Source organism: Lissotriton helveticus, chromosome 5_1 (genome assembly GCF_964261635.1).
Source record: "Lissotriton helveticus chromosome 5_1, aLisHel1.1, whole genome shotgun sequence".
Taxonomy (NCBI): domain Eukaryota; kingdom Metazoa; phylum Chordata; class Amphibia; order Caudata; family Salamandridae; genus Lissotriton; species Lissotriton helveticus.
Window position 1 is genome coordinate 1,771,546,266 of NC_136065.1, and position 24,444 is coordinate 1,771,570,709.

Sequence of the window (24,444 nt, forward strand, 5' to 3'; positions counted from 1 at the left end):
TTCCTATGCAAATGAATAACTGCCAAAAAAGGCTTGTATAGGTGTATATCACTGTTGTAGAATGTGCTATAGTTTTCAATGCTAGATTTTTGCCAGCATTAGAGCGACAAAGGTGAATGGTTGCAGTAAACCATCTTGTAATAGTTGAGTGTGTCAGTGAAATACCTAGTGTAGATTGCACCTAAGGAATCACTAGTTGATCTGCTTGCCATACGTGTGTATGATGTTTAAGGAATGGAGAGAATCTTTAGATGGCAATGCCGGAGTTGGAAAAAAACGATAAAGATACAAAGCTTGACAGGTTTATTGAAGTAAAGTTGTTCTGTGACCTTTGGATAAGTTAGAATTTATTCTGGGAAACACCTCATCGTCGACAAAAACATAGAACAAGCACACCAATAAAGCCCACTACACAACCAAGAGATGCAACAGAGACTCCTCCTCAGACCAAGGCACATGAAAGACCAGCCAAAAAAAAGAAGCCACCTCAGGGACAAAAGAAGGGTGCTTGCTTAACACCACCCCATCACTAAGAAAATGCAATAAAATGGTGAGGCTGACCCCAACATGCCTGGCCCAGGCAACAGCCACTACAAGGGCAAAAGTACAAGACAACAGAATCCAGAGGCTCATACAGAAACACCTGCAATGCTGGTAGAACCAACAGGAGATCTCACAAAGGGGGCAACAACACAGGCCCGGTCACTCCAACGCCAGAGTGGGCAAAACATGAGAAACCAGAGGCTCCACATCAACAGAAACGGGGCAAGGAAAAACCTGTAGAACAGCCCAACGAGCCAGGAGCATATTATGTGCCAAACCAAGGCCAGAGCATTCCAACAAGACAACCAGGATCCAGACAGGATCCACCTCCACAAAAAGGAGCCTCCTTCGCTGACACCCAGCAGAAAAGTTGGACCAATGCATGAAATAAGCACGCAAAGTAGAAGGATGTCTAGAACAAGGAAGCAGCCCAGCCATCACAGAACCAGGGGACAAACAATGGAGAAGGAGGAAAAGGAAGCACCCAACACAGACGAACAGCCAAATCCACCAACAAAGCAAAATCATGGGTGTCGCCTCCACTCCAGAACCACAAACATCAAAGAAACTTGTCCACCCTGAACATCCGCGATACAGCCAGAATCAGGGGAACAGGGGGAACGGTACACAGAAGCTCCCTAGGCCATCAGAAGGACATGGTATCCTCAAACCCCGCCTCTAGGCAAGGCCGAACCGTGGAAAAACAAGGAAGGTGGGCATACTCCGGGAAAGCGAACAAGTCCACTCCCTGGGGACGCAAACCACCGTCACAAACACATGAACACCTCCCGGTTCAAGCCAAGGATCCCATGGCAGGGAACACCCTGTCAAGACTGACAATCAGAACATCCCCTCTGCACAGCAAGAAAAAGACAGACATGGTGCCCCCAGAATCTATCTCCGTCCAGGAGCAAAGAAAATGACAACTGAGAAACATCGCCCTGCACCCCACCTGATGAAGTAAGTAATGCAGGACAACCAGGCCGCCGACCGGATCTGCACATACTGACCAGCCAGGAGTGGAGAAAAAGGCAATAGTCCCAAGGGAACCTGCATCAACCCCCTGAAAGAGGAAGAGCAAGCCGCCAAAACACTGAATCACTGGCCCGGCACAGAAAAACGTCCAGGGGAGCACCAACAAACCAGCAGGTGGTGACACACCCTGGGTAGGAACCACCTGAAATAGCCAACCCCAGGACAGATGCACCTCGTCCAACCACCACCTCAGCACCACCCCGAACTGGGAATTGACAGGTACCCCTTAGCGAAAATTCAGACCAAATGGACTCCATTGTGACAGAATATGGAGGAACACAGGTTACAGAAGCAGGCGAGCCCAAGAAAGCACCATCAGAGCAGCAGACATAAGCCCCTGTGTCCACAACCATCTGCCCACAGGGGAAAAACACAGAAACAAAAAACAATGAATTCCGGACCCCAGATGCAACATACGGGAAGGGGGATGGAATTCCACACTCAAAAGAGATATGAACTAGGCTCATATGTGAGACAGAGTCCGAGTCAGGAGGATGAGGGAAGACAAATTCCGATGCACCCAAAACTTATTGGTCCCAGCATCCGGCAAACCTCCTGGATTTGGCCCACTGCAATAGGAAAAGAAGACGCAGAAATAAGATATCATACAAGTACGGAAAGAACTCAAACCCCCGACCATGGCAGACACAAACCAGAGGAGACAACACCTAAGTAAAAACTCAGCAAGAGGAACAAAGAGCAAAAGGTAACACCAAGATCCGTCAATAGCGACCCAGGACACAAAAGCGCAGAAAAACGCTGGGAAGTCAGATGCAATGGGATATGGAGAAAAGAATCTGGCAGACCCAAGGATGTCTGAAAACCCCCTGATCGATCAAGGGTAGAACGAGTACAAGATACACCATCCGGAACCGGACATTGTGAATGAATCAAGACAGCCCCACTAGAACCAACACAGGCCTGAGATCATCCGTAAGACACACGACCAGAAAGAGAATCAAACACACACCAAAAACTGCCTGCAAAGGAGTCACCGGAATAACGGCGCCATGACCAAGAGACGGCAAACACACTCGAAAGGGGCCTGCCCAATCAACCAGACCAGAGGACAAAGCATGACTCAAAAAACGTCGGTGGGACAAAACAACCACACCCCAGAGAAATGGAACCTCAAACAACAACCCTGTCAGGGCCGATTTAGCCTACCAAGAACCCAACCACATCTGCGCCGAACTGCCACAGAAGACCCATACATAGAGGCAGCCGCCCCCCTAGAAAACAAAATAATTGTTAGCAAGTGCTGGACCTGCAGATCCTGCAGTGCCAAAGCAGGAGAAAGAACTTCCCATGGTCTATCAACGCAGCCAAGGTGTGGAATCCAACAGCAAAGACAGAATAGCACACACAGAAAAGGTCGCAGCCAAGAATCAAAAGTGGAAATTCAACAATAGAATCCATCCCAAGTTCATCAGGGCATGCATGCCAATCAACCTGAGAATGATTGCTCCCAGGGAAGACATTCCTGCTACAACAAAACCACTCACACTGTAGTGGAGAACACGACACAAAAGTACTGCAAATTACAGTGTTATGCCAAGAAACAGAGACACCCATGTTCCACACGTTATTCCATGCAGACTCCAAAACCAAATCAGCCGTACCATCATGGAGTTACCAGGGACAACCCCTGACCACACAGCAGGAGGACTAGGCTCACTGGCCATAAGTGCAGCAGCAAAGAACAGCCAGAAACAACTGCCGGAAAGTAGACAAATAAGGGAGAGGCACAGAAGCATTAGCCACCTCCACATTATTGGACAACACATACGTCGTATAGGTCGTGTAAGATAAAAGGCCCACAGCCCGTGAAATACCCAGGCAGTCATCCATCCATGTACTAACCAGGCCTGACCATGCGTAACGGCAGAGGTCAGACAAGAACAGGGGCTTTAAGGGTGGCATGCCCATAGGCAAAAGCCCGCCATGGAAGGGCAGCGTGCATAACACAAAAACACACAGAAAACCCTGACTAAGACCGCCCGCGAACAAGCAGGGCTGGCCAACCTTCCGCCCACTCGAACGCTTAGTTATGCCTACCCACCGACCATGGAAAAACCATGACCCTACTCGAGACTTGGGACACCCAGATGAAACTGCCAACACTGGAGCCAGAACAAACATGAATGGACATTGTCCCTCCCCCAAGTTCGCTCAAGCAGGACCACCATGGGGAAGGCGTGACCAAGGACCCAACCCAGCGCCTAGCAGCACAGCCACGAGACCACAACCGCGCTCCCCATGAGTCCGCTTCAGCAGGACTTGCCAATACCAGGGAGAGTGAGTAAAAAAATTAAAATAATAGTATTGGAATGCCGCCCAGGCATGCTCAGCAAAACCACGACCCCCACGGGAGTACGAGCCCACTATATACACACTCCCCAGTATGACTCCCAACACCGGGGAGCGTAAGCCATAAAAACAAAAAACAACATAAATGGAAATCCACCAAGGCATGCTCAGCAAAACCACAACCTTCAAGGGAGATGGAGTCCGCTATAGCAGGTCCACACTCCTACTTACCTGGAATCTCATCCTCGCAGCACTCGGAGTAGTGCAGAAACAAAAAAACGGTTTTCCTAGGGGCGGTCACTCCTTTTATATGATTAGCGATTATTTCTTTTATTTATTTACGTCATTTATAAAGCACCTGAATCACCCCAGATGGGGTATCTCCGCGCTAAGGACAAATGTAAGGACAGGCACCCAAATTAGAAGAGTAGTGTTTTAAGCTTCTTTCTGTATCCTAAGTAGTTGGTGGTGAGGCGGATCTCGGGAGGTAGCTGATTCCATCGTTTAGGGGCGAGATATGAGAAGGACTTTCCTCCCAATCTGGCGTATCTTATTCGCGGGACCTTGAGCAGGCCCTTCTCTTCGGAGCGGAGGGAGCGGGGAGGGATATATTTCACTAACTTATCTGCAAGATACGTCAGGCCCATCTGGTTTATGCCTTTGAAAACGATACAGCAGATTTTGAATTGTATTCTTTTTCCAACTGGCAGCCAGTGGGGTTTACGCAGCAGAGGGAGAGAGGGGGTGGCCAGCTTGTTGAAGATTTGGGAGTATGTAGACCATAATCAACCTGTTGTTAAAATGGTCAATAAGACTTGGACAGTGTTTTAAGCGCTCTGATAGTGAGATGCAAGTTAGATAGATGATTGAGAAATTAATTCACACCATTGAGGGGTTCTGAAGACACATACTACAACTAAAAATAGGTGTAGGAAGCTGGCTCTGTATATACTATACCAAAGTGAGGTATAGTGTACACAGAGTCCAGTGGATTCCCAGAGGTATAGAGGCTAAAGTAGATAATACCTTACTTTCTTTTGTGGCAGTTTGGTTGAGCAGTAAGGCTCATCAGAAGGTGGTGTTAAGCATGTGTTGTACACACTCAGGCAAGAAATAATTCACACACTCAAAGACTGAATCCAGACCAAATGTTTGTATAAAAAGATGTTATTTGTTATTTGTATTACTAGAACCGATATATACTCAGTAACAGGCAAGTGATACTTTAAATACAATGACACTTTTCAAAATAGAAAGGGTACTGGTTTTGCAGGAGCATACAAATTACTTTGCAGTCAAGAAAATAGGTTGCAAGCTCTTCAGAATACTTGTAATTCCCTAAGATTACTTTTAGTTACTTTTCTAATTTTGCGTAAAATGAACTAATAAAAAAAAAGATTTTTCTGAAAAAATCCACCCTACAATCCTATGAAGAAAAACTTACAGGCATATGCATCAAAGTAAATACCGGTCTCAAATGGGCAGATTCTCAGAATCTGCCCCTTTGCGACCGTTATTTTTGCATTTGGGATGCATCATCCCAAATGCAAAAATCGCAATTTAAGGAATCTCTAAATTGAGATTCCTTAAATTGCGATTGCATTTAAGGAATCCCAAATTGAGATTCCTTAAATGCAATGCATGAAAGTAAAAAAAATAGCGAATTCACTAATAGGAGTAGCAAATTACCATGAAGTTGAACTTCATGGTAATTTGCTAAAACTTTGAAACAAGCACTTTTGTGCATTTTTCAAAGTTTCATGTCGCGCACACACATGCCCTTAGGGCATGTGTGTGTGCAACATATGTGCAGAGATCAATTTCAGGGGTGCAACTGGGTGTCATTTTTACACCCTTGCACACTTGAAATTGCATGAGCAATTTGCGAGTACCTACTGGTACTCGCAAATTGCTCATGCAATCTCCAATTCATTCCTATGGGCCTGTAGGCCAATAGGAATGAATGGTACAGCATTCCTTAAGTGTGACTAGCAATTTGCGAGTAGCAATTAAGGAATGTTTAGGAATCGCTATTTTAATAGCGATTCCTACATGCATAGGCTTTTGCTATTCCTAAATAGCGATTCCCTAAAAATCGCTATTTAGGAATAGCAAAAGGCTACGTTGATGCATCTGCCAGAAAGTGTTCAATATGCAGGCAATTAGACAGTTTTGGTAACTGGGTTTTGGGAGGTGGAACCAAGTTTTACCAAGCAGGGGTGAGGGAATCATATCGCCCGACGCCCGAGCCATGTTGATTTTTACCACGGGCAATAAGTTTTAATGTCTATTTTGTCCGCTAGAGCCCACCCGCCAACACAACGGACCCCAACGAAGCAGCCCGCAACTTCACACAGTGGCTGACCGCCTGCGCCGACGACCTCGCGCCACTAAAGAACCCTCCCAGCAGACCCAGAAGCAAGAAGGCATCCTGGTTCACCGACGACCTCAAGGACTCCAAGAAGACCTGCCGCACCCTCGAGAAAGCCTGGCTCCTCGACCGGACCACCGACAACATGACCGCCCTCAAACACGCTACCCGCAAGCACCACCAGCTCATCCGCACCACCAAGAAGAAATCCCTGAAGGAACGACTGGACAACAACGCCCACGACAGCAAAGAGCTCTTCACTATCGTCAAGGAGTTCTCCAACCCCAGCACCGGCACCAACGACATCACTCCGTTACAAGACCTCTGCGACTCCCTCGCCTCGTTCTTCCACCGCATGATCGCCGACATCCACAACAGCTTCGGCGCCCCACCCACGCACCCAACCGTCGAACCAACGCCCCCCACCGCCACCCTTCGCACCTGGACCACGGTGACCACCGAAGACACAGCCCGCACGATGAACACCATCCACTCCGGATCACCGACCGACCCCTGCCCACATCACGTCTTCAACAAGGCCGACTCCACCATCGCACCCCAACTCCGGAACATCATCAACGCCTCCTTCAACACCGCCACCTTCCCGGAGAGCTGGAAGCACGCCGAGATCAGAGCCCTCCTGAAGAAACCTACAGCGGACCCCACCGATCTCAAAAACTTCCGCCCCATCTCGCTCCTCCCTTTTCCTGCTAAAGTCATCGAGAAGATCGTCAACAGACAGCTGACCGCCTTCCTCGAGACGAACGGATCCCTCGACCCCTCGCAGTCCGGCTTCAGAGCCAACCACAGCACCGAGACCGCCCTCATCGCAGCCACCGACGACATCCGGACCCTGCTCGACAAGGGGGAAACAGTGGCCCTCATCCTCCTGGACCTCTCCGCTGCGTTTGACACGGTCTGCCACCGCACCCTAGTCCAGCGCCTCAGCAACATCGGTATCCAAGAGAAGGCACTGGAGTGGATCATCTCGTTCCTCGCCGGAAGAACACAAAGAGTCCGCCTCCCCCCGTTTCGCTCCGAGGCCACCGAAGTCATCTGCGGCGTACCGCAAGGATCTTCACTCAGCCCCACCCTCTTCAACATCTACATGAAACCTCTTGCAGCCATCGCACGCCAGCACAACCTCAACATCATCTCTTACGCCGACGACACCCAGCTGATCCTCTCCCTCACCAGAGACCCCGACACCGCCAGAACCTGCCTACACGAAGGGATGAAAGACGTCGCCGAGTGGATGAAGGACAGCCGCCTGAAACTGAACTCGGACAAGACGGAAGTCCTCATCCTGGGATCTTCGCCCTCCGCCTGGGACGACTCCTGGTGGCCCCCAGCCCTGGGCACCGCACCCAAGCCAACCGACCACGCAGGCAACCTGGGCTTCATCCTGGACCCCTCCCTCTCGATGACCAGACAAGTCAACGCCGTCTCCTCATTGTGCTTCAACACCCTGCGTATGCTTCGCAAGATCTTCCGCTGGATCCCGACCGAGACCAGGAAGACTGTCACCCAGGCACTCGTCACCAGCCGACTGGACTACGGAAACGCCCTCTACGCCGGAACCACAGCCAAGCTACAGAAAAGACTCCAGCGCATCCAGAACGCCTCCGCCCGACTCATCCTGGATGTCCCCCGACGCAGCCACATCTCCAGCCACCTGAGGAACCTGCACTGGCTCCCCGTCGACAAGAGGATCACGTTCCGGCTCCTCACCCACGCACACAAGTCTCTCCACGACCTGGGCCCCAAGTACCTCAACGACCGCCTGACCTTCTATACGCCCACCCGCCAGCTACGGTCCACCAGCCTCGCCCTCGCAGCCGTACCACGCATCCGAAGAGCCACCGCCGGAGGAAGATCCTTCTCTTACCTGGCTGCCAAGACTTGGAACTCCCTCCCCATCCACCTTCGGCTGACCCAGGACCATCTCGCCTTCAGGAAACAACTCAAGACCTGGCTGTTCGAGCAGTAGCATACCCCTCCCCCCAAGCGCCTTGAGACCCTCCCGGGTGAGTAGTGCGCTATACAAATGGCATGATTGATTGATTGATTGATAGACATTAAATCGCGTACATAAAATACAGGCTTTGCGCACTTTGGGACTCACAACCAATCAGAAAGCCCGAATATGCTTTTAAGGCCTCTGATTAGCTAGCAGCCCATGACTGGCTGTAGCCAGTGATTGGCTGGGGGACTGAAGCGTCAGTGTCAACAAGCGGCAGTGTCAACAATCTGGTGTCTCCTTTCTCAATATCAATGGGTTGGACGTGCAGAGAACCACGAGGAAGCCGTTTCCAGTTTAACACATGAGGATAGCACAAATAGCTCGTTGCTGGGGCGCGACCTTTAGAACGAGGTGAGAAGAAAGTGTGACATTAATGTTCCTAGGCTAATGCAAAGTGAACTTGTGGCATCAGGGTCGTAGGAATACAGTTCACTTTATTCTCTCTGCTCGCAAAGGGAAAAAGAAACGCAAACATCCTGCTGAGAACTCAACTGATAGCAGTCAAAATAACGCGGCATTACACTAGTGCCCAGTTCAGATTCCACTAGAGAAAACAGAGCGTGCTAATTTGGGGTTTGGAGCGAACTGTTCTTTAAGTGGAGCTCAGCTATGCAACTATGCATATTATATTACATTTGCCATTAAAGAATTGTACTGGGTCGTAAACATTCAAAATTCCCGTGCTCAGTATCTCAGCATCACCACACGTTAGCATTAGAGCAAATGAGCAATATCTTTGTTTTACCTCGTATTGTCTGTGACAGCTGGTGGATTATGAAACTGTTGGGGAGGATAGGCAATTTGTATTTATTTCCTTTCCGGACAGAAGTTGCAAACCGTTAACCGGCACAGTGCCTTTATCGAAGCAATCTACTTTTTGCCGGTATGAGAATTTACCTTGCGACAGTGAGCCTCTGTATGCTGTTATGTAATATATAAAAAGACGAAGAGATGTTGAAATTCCAGTATCCCGAATCACTCACATAGCGCAGAAACTCATTCATTGGTGGGGCTAATAGAGTGCGCAGCTCACATTGCACACAATGTGACATGAGTTAACACGGTCTCATTCTCTCTCCCTCGCCTTATTTTTCTCTCACACGCCAACATTTCATGCTCGCTTTCCTGCTATTTTTCGGGACCATGTGCCTGTGTAACCACATTTTGAAATAACTGCTTGGCTCGTGAGGGTCGTGAGTGCTGCATGCAGCCACGTGCTGCAAGCGCCTCAACCCTGTCTCTTCCTCCTGGAATCCCCTCCTAAGATGATTCTCGCAAATCATTACTTGCAGTTTAACTGGTTGACTTGTATGGATCAAACTACATCAGTCCAATCAAGAGGACACCTGGCACCCTCCCCATTTTGCACATTACATGTTGCGTGTTCGGAGGACCACATTGTCTGATTTCTTCCAGGACACCACAAAGAAAAGGATTTCCAACTAGTGCTCTAACGTCATTTGTGATAATTGGGTGTTTTAACAAGCTACATCGGAACTGGTGAAATTAATTTTATAGCACTGAAAATTGGGCAATTCCCCTAACACTCACTTGGTACAGAACATACTGCATGTGGGCTGCACGGGAGGCATGCAGGGTTTGCAAGAGACACCCCAGCACTCTGTAGGAGCAGGCCATGTGCTCCCAGTCACGAGACAGATTGCGGCAGCTGAACTCCTTTACTTTATCATAGTTAAATGTACTTCCTTCAGTCTTGGAACCCGCACACCTTGGTTATATTCTGGTTTTAGCAGGTGTAATTCTGCTCTAAAATGATTCTCTCTCTCCCTGTTGCTCAGACTGTTTGTCAGAAAAAAAGGGAAAAATATCAAAACGAACTGCACGAGCGCACAACCTAGTAATTCCTCGCTACTACTAGTCCTCGCACACTCTTCACATACTCCATGCACACCAATCGGTTCTTGCTAAAGCACCTCAAATTAGGGTGTTCCTGCTGTTATAAAAATGTTCTCTGATTTCCCCCGTTGCTCCAGGGAGTTATACTGTATCAACTACTAAACATGCAGTAAAGATACCAATGACTCCACGCTTCCTTGCACTAATACACGCTCACATGCAGTCTATTGTTCATTTTCTCCCCCTCTCCCCCTTGCCCTCTCCTCTCCCCCTCCCCTTTACCCCTCTCCCTCTCCAACAGGTTAATCAACCCTTCAAACTAGCATACTGGCTTTGGAGCCTGAGACAGGCACATTGTAAACAGATCACAGAAGAAAAGACTCAGCCTGCTGATCTAACTCACTAGGATCGGAGCTGGGGAACTGTAGGTGTCTCTACAGTATATGTGGTAGCAGGCACAAAAGCCCACCAAACTACCATACGTGTATCTATCTATGGCACGTAGGTTACAAACTGATCTCTGCAGCAGACCTTCGACCTCATTGGCTGTCCTATCGGGAATGGAGGCTGTAATCAGTAAGCATCACAGTAGCCTGTGATGTGATCAGATTTTCTCGAGCTCTATTTAGGCAAAGAGCCATCACTGCTTGGGTACGTTAGAAGTACATGAAGAATGTTTAGACTGTTGTCCTCCCCCTCCCCCCCTCCCCTATTGCCACCCCTGAAGCTCATGCCAAGCCCAAAAACCACTCGATGCCTGCACTCTCCATCCGCATTATTTTTTATTCTGACTAAAAAATGATTTTCAGGGGATCTCAGGGTCATAACCCCTCATTGTCACTGGTTCAGTGTCACCACTAGGTGGCATCAAAGCCTCCAGGACAGACCCCTGCGGATACAGAGCTGTTAAATTGCCCCTTCCACTTCCGGTGGCTAGACCCACCTTCAGCAGAGACTAATTTGCATCTCACAGCCCCCCCCCCCCTTCAACCATAGCCACTCAAAGGTTTGCCCGGCTCTTTTAATAGTTTTATGTTGTCTCTGGTGGAGTTCAGTCGCCTGCAGGACGGCTGCCAGTGGCTAGCATCAGAAGTCTACAGCGAAACTTGCACAGCTACATGTGCACAGGGATGCATGTGCAGTCTGCACATGTGGGTGCCTGTGCCTAGGATGGTCTGTCAGAGAGATTCCTGCCTGCTGTGCTAAATGTTCATTGGTTGATCAATGCAGGAACTAATAGAGGTTTCATAGTGTTCCACTGATTAACATAACTTTCACTTCAATTAAAGCTGTCCATTATTATACATGTAGTTTACCTGAAGGTGAAAGACCATAAAAAGTTAGAAAATATTTTGGGTTTTTAAGCCACTGCTTTGACCCAGTCCCCAGACTCACTAATCCTGCTTCCCCCGTTTTGTGCAGCATCACAGTTCCTATACATTTTTTAATGCAATTCAACCACTGAGCAGTCAGCACCTTTTCCAGCCTCGCACGCTGTTTCTGCTACCACCCCTGCACTCTCACTGCCCTCTGAATACAGGATGCAGGACTTGCTGCCATGGGGTTTGGAGAGCAGGGCAGGAGAAGACGTAGGGCCAGGGCCTCATGTCACAGACTCCAGAGTGGGTGAAGGAAGAAAAGAGTCCCCTATTACGAAGAGAGAGTGGGGCTGCCCCACCATTTTACCAACCACCATCCCTATGCCCTTCACACAAAGACCACACACAAACCCACCCCGCTCCTGACTCCCCTGTTACAGCCAGAGCTGCCGACTTTGAACCTTGGGGACCAGGTTTGAGTCTCAGCATTGCTAAACATTCAATCTGTTCTGGCCTAAAATAACACGATCTTGTGTAATGTAACTGGTGCTCATGAGAAGCACTACAATACCTTTGGGTCGTGATCACGCTATAGAAACTATCAGCAAAAAATAAATGCTCACATGACAAGCACGGTGCTTTCCTTTCACAGACGAAGCAGACTCTGAAGCTTTCCCTTTTTTAAAGGTGAAAGGAAAGAATCCTGCATCTTGAACTCAGACTCTACCCCCATCAGTGCAAGAGGTGCATGGAAAATGCCTCGGTGTTTAGGCCTGTGTTCTAGCTTGATAACATAACTTGCATTTGTAAAGCACACATTTACCCAGAGGGGTAATTTTGTGCTGAATAATAAATGTTTATTGTTACCCAACTCAATGGTACTAATTATATCGACCTCAGAAGGATGAAAGGCTAAGTGGACCCGGTGGGATGTGAACCTGTGACCATGAGGTCAAACCCAGGGCCCTACAATAGATGCATTAGTCCACTAATCCACCACACCCGATATGTCACTAGAGAAAATAAAATTTGTGGTGCTTTTGGGTGTTTGCTCAGCTATTAGTGGATTTCTAAATCCGCTGCAGAATAAACAAACTTCATTCGCCAGATAGCATTTGACTATCCAAGATGCCAGAACAGTGTTCCCAACTCTACTGTGACTGAGCCTAGGTGTCATTGCCAGGTGTGACATGAAATGCTAAGTAGTTGCAGTTACTCACTAGCTCCCCCATCTCAATGATGCTCTGCTCTCCACTTCTAGATTTACTGGCTTTTCAACTTAACACTTCTTCCCTTTGTTGTGAGACTAGTGCTTGCTTTCCAGCTTTGTGAGTGTGAAGATTTCACAGCTGCTACATGTCCTACATATCTGAGGGAGACAAACAAACATAAGTTGCTAAGCTGCACTTCTTCATGTTAGGGTAGCTTACTCTGCTGCTGCCTACTATATGCATGAGAGAACCCTGTACTGCTACTGCCAGTGCTGCATATGCTATTTCTGTGGGAGAAGAATGTGGAGATGTAGGAGTGAGTGCACAATAATATAAACACACCACACAGAAGTGTAAAAGGAGGGATTGATTTAACTGCCCATTACTGCCTATTGCGTATTTGTACTTGTGGATACTGCCTCAGTGAACCACAGCACGTCTGCTAGATGATTTTGCTGTCCCACGAACCATTCATAAGCTCTGCCAAGAAGGGCAGTTATTCCCATCCACAAGTTTATCAGAGCATCACACCCGAGTATTTTTGACGCTGGACAGCTATGAGTTGGCCCTATGATGAAGAACACCCTTCTGTCCTACAGCTTCATATTTCGACAGTCTGGTCTGTGCCAAAAACACTTCAAGAAATGTAGTCCATTACCAGTCTGCTCTTTTTCTCAACTTATGAAAATGTGTTACATGCACACTAGTTGATAATTGGTTGCAGTGCACACTGACACGTCTGCACGCATGCTTTACAACCACTCAGTACAACAGTTGCATTTGAGAGTGAATGACCATGCAGTGCATAATTGGATTTGCATTTGAAATATATATTGCTCAATAAGTTGCACTGATTGCAGTGCAGGTTCTCTCTGTGCAGACCTACCGTAGTAATTTATGGAGTAGGCGGGGCAAGCAGTTACCTTCCCAGGACAAGTAGATTTATGTAACATTTTGTCCCCTGGCCAAGTAGATTTTTGAAAAATTTCCACACCCCTGCCAAGGTTCAGGTTATCACTCAAGGGGCACCACCAGCAGCACTAGGGTGGCTTAGTGCAGGGCACCAATGTTAGCCAATAGGATTAGGGGGCACCTCATTCAGGGGCTGCTCAAGTGAAGGCCACTCGGGTTTGGCTGGCAAGGTCCTGGGGTTAAGGTGAGGGCATAGGGTATCCCAGGTCAGCACCAACACTACACCACCAGTGGCACAGGGGCCACCGGGTGCAGGGTGCTTAGGGGCTGTCGGGAGCCCAGTGTGTTCCTATGGAGTTTGAAGGTCAAATAAAAAGACTGAAGGCTGGAGCCAGAAGACTGGACAAAGGGAACCAACAACTGCAGGAAGAAGCTGAAGAGTTGCTGGACACTAGGACACTGTCGGTCAGGCACCTCACGACTCGGGTGTTCCGGGTGCAAAGGGGTCTTTTGGTGTTAGGTTCTTCTCACCGGTTCCGGTCGTGTAGAGGGGACCCTTCAGGATAGGGTTTCAGGTGAGAAGGTCAGAGGAGGTCGTCCAACGCTGGATGCCAGGTCAGGATTGCCAAGGGGGAGCTCAGTGGGGCGTTGGGCCACTTGGACTCGGGCCGTGGGTATTGGGTGCAGAGAGGTGACGACTTGTGGTTCCAGCTGGATCTGGAGTCTTGGCTTGGATTGTTGTTGGACTAATCATGTGTCCACTGGAGCTCAGCTTCTTTTGGGAAGGCAGGGTAGGTCCCCGGGGTTCATAGAGGCTGCTGGCTGCAGGACACACTGCAGTCAGCTTGAAGATGTTCCAAAGCAGGAGACAGGCCAGTAGGGCTGGGGCCAGGGCAGTCATCATCATCCTCTTCTTTTGCAGCACGGCTCTTTGGTCGTTCTTCTTCTTATTGAAGTCTGGGTTCAGGGCTGCCCCCTAAATACTGTATTTAGGGGGCATTTTAGGTTTGAGGTAGTAGCTAATGGGCTACTGGCCTTAGGGTGACTACACCCTTAAGGTGCTCACCCCACGTGGGGGAGTGGGCACCATCCCGATCCCTGATTGGAGGGTGCCTGCCATCTGCAAAATGCGGGCACCGAAGAGTGGGCTTACTTTTCCTCCCCCACCTGAGGTCAAGGAGTCCCCTTGCCAACCCCACCTGACGGGTGGGGTTGGCAGAGGTGGGCACACCTTCTGGATTGTTCCACTTTTCCCCGTCGGTCTTCCTCCTGTCTTACTCCTGAAAAGGGGAGACAGGAAGGAGGCATGCTTCTGGTAGCAGGAGCGCCTGGGAGTTTAAGAAGGCGGCAAATGTTTTGAAGCTCCCCTACCACAGATGGCTTTCCCTGACCTGGGGGACGTGTGAACACCTCCGCCCAGGAGAGGCTTTGTTTCTGAGTGCTGAGAGCGAAGGTTCCCACCTAAGGGGTCCAGAAACTTGTCTCAAGGTGGCAGGCTGGTGGTCACCAGTCAGAAACGCACCAGATGCTGGTTTGGTTTAAGGGTCCCCTCTAGAAGGGACCCCGAGTGCAGGTAATACTACATCTGATAGGGAAATCAGTGTAGGTGTATTATTCTGAGATGCTTGATGCCAAACATCCCAGGATTCAGTAAAGCTGTTATGGCGCTAGGAAACTTGAATTGACCAGTTTCCAAACCATAAACTCAGGATAGCTTAACTGAGCACTTATAATATCTAAGAATGGCCTTAGATATTATAGAGGCCTGCCTGCTCCTGCAGATAGGCCCTCACATGAGAAATAGGGCATCATGCCTTAAGGGTGACTTACTTGACCTCATGCAGTGCTGGGCAGGCATGGCACTCAGGCATGGGTGCCATGTCGACTCTTCACTTTTAGCTGCACCAAAACATGCAGGCTGCAATGGCAGTTTTGCATGTTTGTGGTGAGGGGTCTCTGAGGGTGGCACAATACATGATGCAGTCCTAAGAGGCCTTTCCCTGGCTACCATGCCCATAGTTTCATAGGTACCCCTTACAAGGGGCTTATAGGTAGGCCAGGATTGTGCTAATTGTAGAGAAAATGGTACAGTTTAGGGAAAGAACACAGGCCCTGGGAGCCTGATTGGCAGGGACCCAGGGCACACTCAGGCAAAGCGCATCAGGTATCTGGCAAAAATGGTAGGGGCAGCCATGCAGAAAGGGCACTTTCCTACAGTAGTGTTTAAACGTTGGGTCTAATAATGATAAATATTGCTTTTGTACTACAGATCAAGTAATAATCAAATAGAAAGACAGCATTTTTTCCCCAAAAGAAGGAAGAGACAAGACTTGAAACCTCTAGACTTTTTAACATTGCATGTTATAGAGCTATAAACATCAGCATTTGAATATTGTAAAAGCAATGCAGAATGATCAAATAAAATAGGGGAATTTCTTGAAAATTGCTAAATTCCTTTGTTTTAAAAAAGTTTCCCACACAGACTTGATATGAAGAGGTTTATTCTTTCAAGACACCACAAAATCAAAGCGGGGACCTGCCAAGAAGCCAAAAGCAACTGCCTTTAGAGCCCATCAGGTTTAGAAGATAACACTGCAATGACATAGCTGCGTTCCAGAACCTGACAGATACATTTCAAAACATTCATTGGATCCCCTCCTATAACATCCTCCTAAAGATCTCCCGTCTCAGGAGAGATTTAGCTACTGTGAACAAGGAAGCATGCAATCAATGTAAATTAAATCTTTATTCCAGTCCTAGAAGTAAACCACTGCTTCAAATTGTCTTCAGCCCAGCTGCTATTGAATAAATCCCCCTTGACATACTAAACTGATAAGCGCCCACTGTACATAACATTTCTAATGATAGAGCATGTTAGCATGTTACATAATAATACTAGTAAACACCACACATCGCCTTTCCTTCTCGTTTACTCTAATAAGATAACATTCAGAACATTTTGGTTTGTAATGAAATATATACGATATCTACACCATATCAAATTTTATATGTAACTTCAGCAGAATCTTGTACTTCTAGTAATCAAATACTTTGAGGGACATAGGGCCAGATGTACTAAACTTTTTGTGTTTGCAAATGGGTTGATTTGCATAATCGGCTTGTCTGTTACTGCAAAAAAGCATGTAGGTATGTATGAAACCCAAAGCACAAGTTACTTACCTTCGGTAACAATATATCTGTAAGGAACATTAGTTAGATTCCTTACCTTAGAATATCCCCAGGCGTCAGACTGGATCCGGAAAGTTTTCGTCAGCAGTAACCCTGCGCGTCTCTAGGCGTCGTCTGCGGCTCCGTGTCCGTCATCGGCGTCGTGATTGCCAGGATGACGTCGTTGGAGTACTTAGACGCCGCCCTCGCGCGCTGTCAGTTCTGTACATAGCTTCCGCGGCAGTAACGCAGAGCCATGATAGAAACCGACACTGGTGCCATGAAACTAGGGCCCTGAAAGGGATGTCCTTAACCCTAGATGTTGGTTCGCAGAACGGGGAGGGTGGGTGGGGCGGTAAGGAGTCTAACACTAACTAATGTTTCTTACAGATATATTGTTACCGAAAGTAAGTAACTTATGCATCTGAAAGAAACACGTTAGTGTTAGATTCCTTACCTTAGAATAGATACCCCAGCAATACCAACCCACGTAGCTGCCTGACAGATGTCCTGCAAGGGGACTCCCCGACCCAGGGCAGTAGTAGCCGCCGTGGCCCGAGTGGAATGGGCGCACAGCCCAACAGTAGGCTCCTTTTTCGCCAAAGAGTAGCAAACCTTGATGCACAAGACCACCCACCGAGAGATAGTCCGCTTGTGCACCGCCCATCCCTTCTTAGCGCCCACGTAACCAACAAAGAGCTGGTCGTCCAGCCGGAACTGGCATGTGCGATCTAGATAGAAGGAGAGCGCACGTTTTGGGTCCAGACGGTGGAGCCTCTCCTCCTCCTTCGAAGGATGCAGAGGCGGAACGAAGGTGGGCAAGGTGATGGACTGCCCGATGTGAAAGGCTGTGACTACTTTGGGCAGGAAAGAAGGAAGAGTCCTCAGAACAACCTTGTCCGGAGGAAAGGAGGTTTTGAAGATAGAGCCTGGAGCTCACTCACTCTCCTAGCAGAGGTGATGGCAACCAGGAATGCAGTCTTAAGAGTCAGAAGACGAAGAGGACAGTTATGAAGTGGCTCAAAGGGAGCGCACATCAGATAAGTCAGTACAAGGTTGAAGTCCCACTGAGGCATCACGAAGGGAGCAGGAGGGAACATGTGTGGGATGCCTTTCAAGAATCTATTTACAACAGGGGACATGAAAAGAGAAGGCTGATCAGGAAGCCTTCAGAAGGCTGAAATGGCCGAGAGGAAGCCCTTGATAGTGCCCAGAGTAGAGCTCTGCTGGGCAAGAGACAGAAGGAAGAGGAGAATCTCTGAAAGGGGGGCAGAGAGTGGATCCACAGAGTTTGCTGACTCTTTGTGAACGTAAAAAAAAAGTTAGTTTAACCCTTTCCGTGCGTCGGACGGCCGGGAGCCGGCCGACGTCACGGTGGGTATGTTGCCCTCACACAGGGGAAATGCTGGCGCTCCCCCTGGTAGGCTGACCTTAATGCTGCCCCCACCGGGGAAGGCAGCGGAAGTACTTCCGCTGCCCCCGCTCTCCCTCCACGTCATCTGATGACGTCAGCGCGCCAAGTGCAGCGATGTCATTACATGAAATCGGACGCGCTGTAAGCCATTTGCTTCCAGTGCGTCCAAGGTGGAGAAGATGGGTTTCTCCTCGGGGAGGGGGAAATTTAAACAAAAGAGGCATCGGGGGAAATGAAAAGGTTTTCCTTTCCTCTAATGCCTCTTTCAAGCATTCCTGCTGCACGATCACGTGATCGTGCAACATGAATGCCCACTAGACACCAGGGATTTTAATTTTTTTATTTTTAAAGTGATCGACTGTTTGCGGGGAATGGCCCCTTAGGAAAGGGTCGCCCCCCTTTGGGGTGGGGGGGGGGGGCGGGTTTGCCTGTTTCTACCACCATGGGGGCAGATCGGACTTTTTAAAAAAAAATATTGTACCCACTAGAACACCAGGGATATGTTTGCGTGAAGTGGCCCCTGGGCAAGGGTAGCTACCCTTTGGGGAGCATTATCTTGGACGTTTCTGCCCCCCTGGGGGGCAGATTGGCTGATTTTTTTTAGTTTTGTGAGACCCACTAGTCCACCAGGGATTTTGGACGATGGGTAGAGGCCCATTGGGCAAGGGTCGTCCCCCTTTATGGGGTGATTATTGTGGCTGTTTCTGCCTCCTTTTGGGGCAGAACAGCCATATGTTATCAGGCCAATTCAGTTCCCAAGAAGGGCAGAAGCCACAGACACCAGTTAAAAAAAAAAATGTTCTTGCGGAGCAGCCCCTTGGGCAAGGGTCGCTCCCCTTTGTGGGGGGAATATTGTGGCCATCTCCTCCCTCTTTGGGGAAGATCAGCCATATGTTTTTAGGCCCATCTGTCCCCAAGGGGGGCAGTAGCCACTAGACACAGGGTTTTTTAAATGTTGGTGTTGGGGAGTGGCCTCATGGGCAAAGTTTGCTCCCCTTTTACGGGGGTGAATATTTTGATTGTTCCTGCCCCCCTTGGGGGCAGATCAGCCTTATGCTTTTCAGGCCCACCTACTCATTAGCTTGGCTGGTGGAGTGTGTGGGGACTGGTGCACTATTTGCATATGTGATTGTAATGTTTTACTTCTCCTTTTTATTCTAGTGCAAAGCTTTTGATTCTTGTTTGCGGTTTCTGCAGTGGTTGTTCTGTAGTTTTGCGTAGTTGCATTTATTTGGTAAGAAAAACAGTTTTGTTGTGTTTTCTCCAAATGAGTATTATTGTAATGCATGCATGTATTTTTTGTAAGTGGTGTCATAAAGGCAGCATATTTATTTAGTGTTTTGGGCATGAAATTCTTTGTGCTATGTTTTGGATTGTCTTATGTGTAATTTTCTTTTTCCTTTTTAGTAGGATATTGTTGGTCCTTACAGTTTCTGTGCAGAGTAGGTAGTGGTGAGTCTAGCTTCTTCTGGCAAGTGAGTGGTATAGTTTTGGAGTATATAGGTTTTTGTGATAAAGCCATATTTTGTTTATTACTTATTTTACAAAGTGTTTGTTGTTGTTAACTTGTTTGACAAGTTACCTTTATTAGTAAGGATTATGGTTAGCCGGAGAATTACTGCTCAGCAGGAGGTTGGTATGCTTTTTGAGGGAGAGTAGGGAGTGCAAGATTCTGGCAGAGAATTTTCTGTCCACTAGGAATCATCTGATGATGAAGCTACTCTCAGTGCTGATGAAGCTACTCTCAGTGCGGATGAAGTGCCTGTTCCAGAGGAGGACACTGATGTGTCGATGGTGCAACAGGAGGCATCAGGATTGCAGCCTGGGGCTGCAAGGCTTCCTACCGGAAGTGCTGGACTCTGGGTTGATCCATACATGGTGCAGCCGGCATTGCCTGCCTTCGGTGGTGATGCAGGTTGTAGAGTGGATTGTGAAATTGTTTTGCCTATTCAGTTTTTTCAGTTGTTTATGGATGAAGTATTTTTGGCTGAGATTATTGAACAGACTAATTTGTATGCTGAACAGTTTTTGAGGGACAACAGTGCCAGACTTAGGCCCCGCTCTAGAGCTAACTGGTGGACTCCCACAAATCTAGATGAGATAAAGAAGTTTTTGGGTTTTACTTTTCTGATGGGATGATAAGGAAGTCGTCCTTGGCTTCATATTGGTCTACCAGTCCCTTGATGGCAACGGCCATATTTCCTGCAATTATGAGTCGTGATGAACAATTGTTACTTACCTGTAAACAGGTGGTTCTCCAGTATTGGTGTCTTTCATAGATTCACATGCTTGAATATTCCCCGTCGTCGAAGTGGGAGTCCCACGGTAAATAAAATAGCAATAAATGCTAAATATATATATGTATATATATATAAACATAATACAAGAAAAGAAAGGAAATACACTGAAATCCTCTAAAAACCATTCCTACCTAGGAATGCAAGGCAAAGAGAAAAAACCATTTGTAACACATTAGTGTCATTATGTTAGTCCAAACTGCAGCCAATCAGGCGTCAGCACCCTCTAGAACCTTCTCCTCAGAAGGTCAAGCCCTCAGATTTTCGTAGCACAAAGTAACTAAGAGCGCATGAGGAGAAAAGAGCCTCTGAGGGGAGGAGGGTGGGTCGCATGTGAATCTATGAAAGACACCAATACTGGAGAACCACCTGTTTACAGGTAAGTAACAATTGTTCTTCTCCAGTATTAGGGGTGTCTTTCATAGATTCACATGCTTGAATAGAATAGAAAGCAGTAACCTCCTAGAACTGAGATTGCTAAGCATATGAAGCATATATCAAGACAGTACTATAATAAAAATAATACAGTCATATAACATCAAAGCAATCACAGGAAATAATAAGGAGGAGGGAACGGAGGCTCACCTTACTGAAAAAGATGGCGAAGCACTGCCTGCCCCACTGCGGTATCCGCTTCATTGATGGCATCCAAACAGTAATGTTTGGTGAAAGTGTGCCTGCTGGACCATGTCGCTGCATGGCAAATCTGATGAAGTGGCACACCAGCAAACAAGGCGGTGGATGAACACAACGCCCTCGTAGAATGAGCCCTCACTGAAGACTGCAATGGTCTGCCCGCTTGTTGGTGGCAGAAAGCAATGGCTGAGGAAAGCCACCTGGCAATTGTCGGCTTGGAAACTGGATGTCCTCTGCGCAGTCGTCCGTATGCAATGAATAATTGGTCGGACTTGCGGAAAAAAGCAGTTCTTGCAATATAAAATTTAAGACAACGCTTGATGTCTAACGAATGTAGGCGCTGCTCCGCCGGAGATTTAGGGTCCGGAAAGAAAGTCTTAAGGAACACAGGCTCATTCAAATGAAAATCCGTAGGCACTTTAGGTAAGAAAGAAGGGTTGGTACGCAGTGCCACTCCGTTTGGTTTGAACTGGAGATAAGGAGGCTTGACAGTAAAAGCGTGAAGGTCGCTCACGCGACGAGATGAGGTCAAAGCCAGAAGAAGTGCAACCTTCCAGGTGATGAATTTTATATCGGCCTTATGGATAGGCTCAAATGGTGACTTCATAAGTTGAGCTAATACCACATTGAGCTGCCAAGCTGGCGGAGGGCGACGCACAGGTGGAAACTTGCGGAAAAGCCCTTTGAAAAATTGACGTATAACTCGTGATGAACAGAGGGATGAAGAGCCATCATGTCGGAAACGAGAGATTGCAGCTAAGAAAACTCTCAGTGTAGCATGAGAAAGTCCTGACTGAGCGAGGCTCAAAAAGAATGGAAGGAGCTGTTCAGGAGTGGAATGGATAGGATGTATATTGGCTGAAACGCACCAATGACAGAACCGCTTACATTTAAGTTTGTAAGTCTTAATGGTAGACGGAGCTCTGGCTTGAGCTAGAATGTCTCTGCACTCCTGGGATATGTTCAAGTCCGCGAACTCAAGGTACTCAGGTTCCATGCCCATAATTGAAGCGTTGAGGGATCTGGATGACACACTAGGCCCTTGTCCATAGTTAGGAGGTCTGGACGAGGACGTAGAGGAATGGGCTCGCACTGGGACATCAGAAGCAGTTCCGTAAACCATGCCTGTCTGGGCCAACGATGTGCGATCAACAGAATGGGGCACGGCTGCCTCCGCATCTTCCACAGTACCCGCTGTATTAATGGGAGCGGTGGAAAAGCGTAAGCGAATAGATCGCACCAGTTGATCAAAAGGGCATTCCCGCAGGACCCTGGGTGAGGATGCCAACTTGCATAAGACGGGCATTTCCGATTCTCCGGTGTTGCAAAGAGATCCAGATCTGGGTGACCCCATTGGCGGAACACATGATCCAGAGTCGGTTGGTGCAGTTCCCATTCGTGTGTCGAGGATGTGGATCTGCTTAAAGAGTCTGCCAGAAGGTTTGACACCCCCGGAAGGTGGACAGCCGTCAAGGTGATGCGATGGCGGAGAGCCCAATCCCAGATTGACTGGGCCAAGCGGGACAGAAGAGGAGACCTGGTTCCGCCCTGTTTGTTCACGTAGTGCATACTGGTGGTGTTGTCCGTTTGGATTAGCACTGATTCCCCTTGAACAACTGGGAGGAAAGACTTGAGAGCTAGAAAGATTGCCATAAATTCTAGCCTGTTGATATGCCACGTGCGCTGCGTCGGCGACAACTTGCCCTTGATGGAGAGGCCCTGGAGATGAGCGCCCCACCCCTTCAGGGAGGCGTCCGTCGTCAGCGTCAGGTCCGGGACGTGATCGAGGAAGGACACACCCATGTTCAGATTCGCGGGCTGCGCCCACCAGCACAGGCTCATCTTCATGCGGGCTGTGACGGCAACTAGGTCGTTGAAGGACCCGGAGACCTGACGCCACTGTAAGTCCAGTTCTTCCTGAATAGGACGGGTGCGCAACCTGCATTTGGGATCAGTGCGATACATGACAAAGCCATTCCCAAGAATGACTTTAACGTCCAAACAGAAATGGACTGTTTTCGTCGAATGAGTGCGACCAGACGAAGTATCTTCAGACGCCGCTCGTGAGAGACAAATGCTTTTGAGAGCTGCGTGTCTAGGATCGCTCCCAGGAAGGACCTGGTCTGCAGGGGTGCAAACTGTGACTTCTCGACATTGATGGTCAACCCCAGAGACTGAAACACCTGCTGGCAAAGGTGCGTGTCCCGACTCAGTTAATGGTGGCATTGAGACTTGAGAAGGCAATCGTCTAAATAAGGAAAGATCTGAACTCCTTGTAGACGCAGGTGAGCCACCACCGGGGCCAGTACCTTCGTGAACACACGAGGAGCTGAACGCAGTCCGAAGGGTAGAACTTTGAACTGAAAATGCATGGTTTCCACTTTGAAACGTAGGTACTGGTGATGTTGTGCGATGATGGGGACGTGAAAGTAAGCGTCTTGAAGATCTATGGTGGTCATAAAATCCTCGCTGGACAGAAGACGCAGGACCTCCAGTAGCGTCAGCATACGGAATGATTGAGACTTTAGGAACTGGTTGAGAGCCCTCAGATCCAGAATGGGTCGCCAATCTCCGTTCTTCTTGAGTATGAGGAAAAAACGAGAGTAAAAACCCTTCCCTCTTAGATGTTTTGGGACCACTTCGACTGCTCCTTTTAACACAAGAAGACGGACCTGATGGTAAAGCTCCTCGAGATGTGGAGGAGGTGGGCCACGAGGTGGGGTGCAAGGAGGAATCTCTGAACGCCAGGGTATGTCCCCGTTTGACAATGTCCAAAACCCAGCGGTCCGAGGTGATCGAGGACCACTGGGAATAAAACAGAGAGATTCGTCCTCCAACACGTTGAGAGCGGCAAAAGTCATTGGCGTTTCTGATTTGCGCCACGATAGGACGACTTTCCTCTGAATGTTTTGGTGGGTTGTTGGCGAGACTGCTGATTGGGCGTGTAATGTTGGCTGCTCTGATTGTATGAACGGTATTGCTGACCACCTCGAAAGTTGGAAGAAGTGCCGCGTCCGCGCGCACCTCGAAAGGACTGCTTACGAAATTGTAGTGTGCCTAAGGACTTCGCCGTATCGGTGTCCTTTTTGATGGATTCAAGGGCATCATCAATATGGGATCCGAATAATGATTCTCCATCGTATGGCATATCCAGTATTCTGACTTGCACTTCCTGCCTGAAGGAGGTGGACTTTAGCCAGCCTTGGCGTCGGAGTGCAGCCGCACTTGCCAGGAGGCGGAAACCTGTATTTGCAATATCCACTGCACAATCTATGATTTCTTCCGCTGCTCTTTGTCCATCGCGGAGAATCTGCTGTGCGTCAGCCTTGGAAGCATCAGGGATGAGTG

General features: G+C 48.4%; 1 protein-coding gene across 3 annotated transcripts in view; it reads right to left on the bottom strand.

Moving 5' to 3' along the window:
* Nucleotides 1-24,444, bottom strand: part of MAPT (microtubule associated protein tau) — a 1,132,093-nt gene that overhangs the window by 485,158 nt on the left and 622,491 nt on the right. The window lies entirely within an intron of this gene.